Source organism: Scylla paramamosain, unplaced genomic scaffold (genome assembly GCF_035594125.1).
Source record: "Scylla paramamosain isolate STU-SP2022 unplaced genomic scaffold, ASM3559412v1 Contig1, whole genome shotgun sequence".
NCBI lineage: Eukaryota > Metazoa > Arthropoda > Malacostraca > Decapoda > Portunidae > Scylla > Scylla paramamosain.
The window spans coordinates 4,225,001-4,230,000 of record NW_026973666.1 but is presented as its reverse complement, the minus strand read 5'-3'; the positions used below and the strand labels follow the sequence as shown (position 1 = coordinate 4,230,000).

At 45.0% G+C, this 5,000-nt stretch overlaps 1 long non-coding RNA gene across 1 annotated transcript in view; it reads left to right on the top strand.

Moving 5' to 3' along the window:
- LOC135095624 (uncharacterized) overlaps positions 1-5,000 on the top strand; it is a 14,647-nt gene that overhangs the window by 4,775 nt on the left and 4,872 nt on the right. The window contains exons 10-14 of the long non-coding RNA XR_010264459.1: positions 314-546; positions 2,406-2,659; positions 3,050-3,226; positions 3,378-3,499; positions 4,213-4,336. This is a non-coding gene — a long non-coding RNA (uncharacterized LOC135095624). The remainder of the gene's footprint in view (positions 1-313; positions 547-2,405; positions 2,660-3,049; positions 3,227-3,377; positions 3,500-4,212; positions 4,337-5,000) is intronic.

Sequence of the window (5,000 nt, the reverse complement as noted above, 5' to 3'; positions counted from 1 at the left end):
CTCCTCCTCCTCCTCCTCCTCCTCCTCCTCCTCCTCCTCCTCCTCCTCCTCCTCCTCCGCATCATTATTAAACTGAAATCTATCTTTTCTTTATCTTTTTTCAGTATTTTATATATAAATTTATCACCAAAATAGCAATAGTAGTAGTAGTAGTAGAAGTTCCTGTTGTTGTTGTTGTTGCTTTTGTTGCTGTTGTTGCTGCTATTGTTGTCGTTGTTTTAAAAGATTGATAGTGAATGTCTCTCTCTCTCTCTCTCTCTCTCTCTCTCTCTCTCTCTCTCTCTCTCTCTCTCTCTCTCTCTCTCTCTCTCAGGTAAGCGAGGACACAGCCACAATGGAGGCAGGAGAGACAGACATACGAACTTACATAGACTCCACAATTGGACTTAACACATTCTTCACCTGCACATTTCTGGACAGAGGAGGAGGAGGAGGAGGAGGAGGAGGAGGAGGAGGGTTCAAAGTCCTAGATCCTACAGGAGTGGAGGTACAGAGCAAGGACCCTTTCAATGTGGAGGTTCAGGATGCAGCAGAAGGACTGTGGAGGTAAATTTTGAAATACTGCAACTATATTCTTAAACTCTCTACCACAGCGGGGCACCAAAACGTTCCACAGGCTGTTGTTAAAGTGACGCGGGTTTTTCAAGGGTGTTTCTATGGTTCTAGTGGCTGATTGGTAGATTAATGGGTTGTTAAGGGTGTTTTTTGGGGTTCTAGTGACAGATTAACAAGATTTCTGCATTACTACCACAGTGGGGCACCAAAACGTTCCACAGGGTGTTGTTAAAGTGACGCGGGTTTTTCAAGGGTGTTTTTATGGTTCTATTGGGTGATTGGTAGATTAATGGGTTGTTAAGGGTGTTTTTTGGGGTTCTAGTGACAGATTAACAAGATTTCTGCATTACTACCACAGCGGGGCACCAAAACGTTCCACAGGCTGTTGTTAAAGTGAACCGGGTTTTTCAAGGGTGTTTTTTATGGTTCTAGTGGCTGATTGGTAGATTAATGGGTTGTTAAGGGTGTTTTTTGGGGTTCTAGAGACAGATTAACAAGATTTCTGCATTACTACCACAGCGGGGCACCAAAACGTTCCACAGGCTGTTGTTAAAGTGACGCGGGTTTTTCAAGGGTGTTTTTATGGTTCTAGTGGCTGATTGGTAGATTAATGGGCTGTTAAGGGTGTTTTTTGGGGTTCTAGTGACAGATTAACAAGATTTCTGCATTATTGACAGGAGAAATGAGAAATGACGCGGGTTTTCAAGGGTGTTTTTTATGGTTCTAGTGGCTGATTGGTAGATTAATGGGCTGTTAAGGGTGTTTTTTGGGGTTCTAGTGACAGATTAACAAGATTTCTGCATTATTGACGGGAGAAATGAGAAGTGACGCGGGTTTTCAAGGGTGTTTTTATGGTTCTAGTGGCTGATTGGTAGATTAATGGGTTGTTAAGGGTGTTTTTTGGGGTTCTAGTGACAGATTAACAAGATTTCTGCATTACTACCACAGCGGGGCACCAAAACGTTCCACTGGCTGTTGTTAAAGTGACGCGGGTTTTTCAAGGGTGTTTTTATGGTTCTAGTGGCTGATTGGTAGATTAATGGGCTGTTAAGGGTGTTTTTTGGGGTTCTAGTGACAGATTAACAAGATTTCTGCATTACTACCACAGCGGGGCACCAAAACGTTCCACAGGCTGTTGTTAAAGTGACGCGGGTTTTTCAAGGGTGTTTTTATGGTTCTATTGGCTGATTGGTAGATTAATGGGCTGTTAAGGGTGTTTTTTATGGTTCTAGTGACAGATTAACAAGATTTCTGCGTTATTGACGGGAGAAATGAGAAGTGACGCGGGTTTTCAAGGGTGTTTTTTATGGTTCTAGTGGCTGATTGGTAGATTAATGGGTTGTTAAGGGTGTTTTTTATGGTTCTAGTGACAGATTAACAAGATTTCTGCATTATTGACAGGAGAAATGAGAAGTGATGCGGGTTTTCAAGGGTGTTTTTATGGTTCTAGTGACAGATTAACAATATTCCTACATTACTAACAGGAGAAACACTCTTGAGAACCTGGCTAGTCATCTCTGTGGCCCTGGAAAATTGTAGCAAAGTTATATAGATTTTCAAAGGTGTTTTTACCTTCTAGTGACAAATATACAAGGTTTATTCATTATTAACACGAGAAACTGTCTTGAGAATCTCCGTTAAGTATCTCTGTGGGGTACCGTAGGTGGTGACAGTGTGTCTGGTGAGAGCTGACAGGCCTGACAATCTGAAGGGGTGCAGCAGTCAATCCGTCCCCTGCTTTGAATAGGAAAACAAATAAAGAAAGAAAAGGAAGGAAGAAAAGGAAGGAAAAGAAGAATAACTATGAAAAAAATTAATCTCTCTCTCTCTCTCTCTCTCTCTCTCTCTAGGCTCATCACCACCACCACCACCACCACCGCCGCCACCATCACCACCACCACCACCCCCCGCGCCACCACTCAACCAGATATTAAGGTTTGGTCTTCAGCCTCTGCCGCGACCCCTCTTGACCTCACCTCCCTGCCCCTGACCCTGCACGCCCTGGTGACCCTAGATGGTGTAGGGGTCACGGGGCTGGAGGTCAGAGGTCACGTGTATTGCGGTGAAGATTTGGAGGTCATTATGATGGATGATGGCTATGGAGGTGAGAGAGAGAGAGAGAGAGAGAGAGAGAGAGAGAGAGAGAGAGAGAGAGAGAGAGAGAGAGAGAGAGAGAGAGAGAGAGAGAGAGAGAGAGAGAGTTATTGTATTTTTTTCTTTCCTTTTTTATTCTCTCTCTCTCTCTCTCTCTCTCTCTCTCTCTCTCTCTCTCTCTCTCTCTCTCTGTGTAAGCCTGTAACAACGCATATGTAATTCTGATATCTAGGTAATCACAAAATGTAATCCTATTTAATCCTATGTAATTCTAAGTAATTCATATATAATCGCATGTAATCTGTATGTAATCTATATATTTCTAAATTACCTAATATAACACACTTTCTATATAACAAGTAATCCATATGTAATCTTGTGTAATTTCTATGTAATCCAGACCCAGACGTAACAGAGGGAGACGGTGTATACAGTGGCTATGTAATCGATTACACTGGAGGGAGCGGGGAGGTGACAGGCGTGGCAGGGGTCACCATCCGCCCCTCCTCCTCCTCCTCCTCCTCCTCCTCCTCCTCCTCCTCCAAGTCTTCCTCAAGAGTTATGCCTGAAGATCCATGTAAATACTAGTAGTAGTAGTAGTAGTAGCAGTAATTCTCCTTTAACCAATTACCTACATAAATAACCTAAAAAAAACACTGTATATAATTCCACCTAACAATAAATAATCCTATGTAATCGTAACCTAACTACATAATCACCAATTACAGTCTCTCCCGGGTTCTGCTGCGGCTCCTACGCCCCTGGAGTTCCTGCCCCCCTCACGAGAGACCTGCCGGCCACCACCACCTTCACCACCACTGGGACGCCGCCCTGGGACCCAAAAGACCCGGTAACAGAGAGAGGAAGGCAGGAAAGGAGGAGGAGGGGAGGTGGGAAATGGGGGAGAGAGGGGGGAAGAGGCAGGGAGGGAGAGGAGGTTGTGATGGTAGTGGTAGAAGTAGAAGAAGAAAAAGGGTTATATAATTTAAAAGAGGAAATGATGAAAATGATAATGATTAGTAGTAGTAGTAGTAGTTGTAGTAGTAGTAGTAGTAGTAGTAGTAGTTGTAGTAGTAGTAGTAGTAGTAGTAGTAGATGAAAGGGTACAACAGATAGAAAGATAGAGAGAGAGAGAGAGAGAGAGAGAGAGAGAGAGAGAGAGAGAGAGAGAGAGAGAGAGAGAGAGAGAGAGAGAGAATGTAAACAAAACTATGCACAACAAAATCTACCTTTTTCCTCCTCCTCCTCCTCCTCCTCCTCCTCTTCCTCCTCCTCTTCCTCCTCCTCCTCTTCCTCCTCCTCCTGAACAACAAACACTAGGACAAAACAAACACGAAAAGAGGATTTTGTAAACAAGACGTGTGTGTGTGTGTGTGTGTGTGTGTGTGTGTGTGTGTGTGTGTGTGTGTGTGTGTGTGTGTGTGTGTGTGTGTGTGTGTGTGTGTGTTGAAATTACAATATATTATTTCTAATCAACACAATTACATTTAATCATACAAACTCTCTCTCTCTCTCTCTCTCTCTCTCTCTCTCTCTCTCTCTCTCTCTCTCTCTCTCTCTCAGCCGCCCAGCAGAGTTACCAGCGTGGCAGTAGAGGCAGCAGCAGAAGGCCCTGAGGTAGGAAGTGGCACTGTCCTGGTAACACTGTCTTGGCGGGCACCCGGGGCGGACCTAACTCGTAATCAAGGTTGGTAACAGTGGTAGTAGTAGTAGTAGTAGTAGTAGTAGTAGTAGTGTCATCGGAACAGAGGAGTTCAAGAAGGAGTACATAGGAGAAAAGGTGAAGGAGTGGATACATGAGGTGGAAGTCCTGTCTGACATGGCCAGGACTGAGCCTCATGCAGCCTACTCTGCCTACACCCACGGCTTGCAGCATCGATGGAGATTCGCCATGCGCACCATCCCAGGCATCAGCCCTCTCCTTGCACCACTGGAGGTCTCGATAAGGAACACCTTCCTCCCAGCGTTACTGAGATACCACACCATCGGAGATGGGGAAAGGGCGCTGCTCGAACTTCCACCAAGACTGGGCGGGATGGGAATCACCTCCCCTGAGAAGTTGGCGACTGTGGAGAACCTCAACTCCCTCAAGCTCACCAGGTCCCTCACAGAGAAGATCATTGCTCAGGACGCACATGGTGAAATAGCCCAAAGTGCAGTCACTGAGCAAGGACGAATTATATCTAGAGATAGGCAACAACATCAACGAAACTGTCTCGAAGACCTGATAAACATCCTGCCTGCAACCACAGTGAGAAAAATCCTCACTGCACAGGAAACGGGAGCCTCTAACTGGCTAACGTCACTGCCCATCAGAGCGAAGGGCTTCAGCCTCAACAAACAAGAATTTG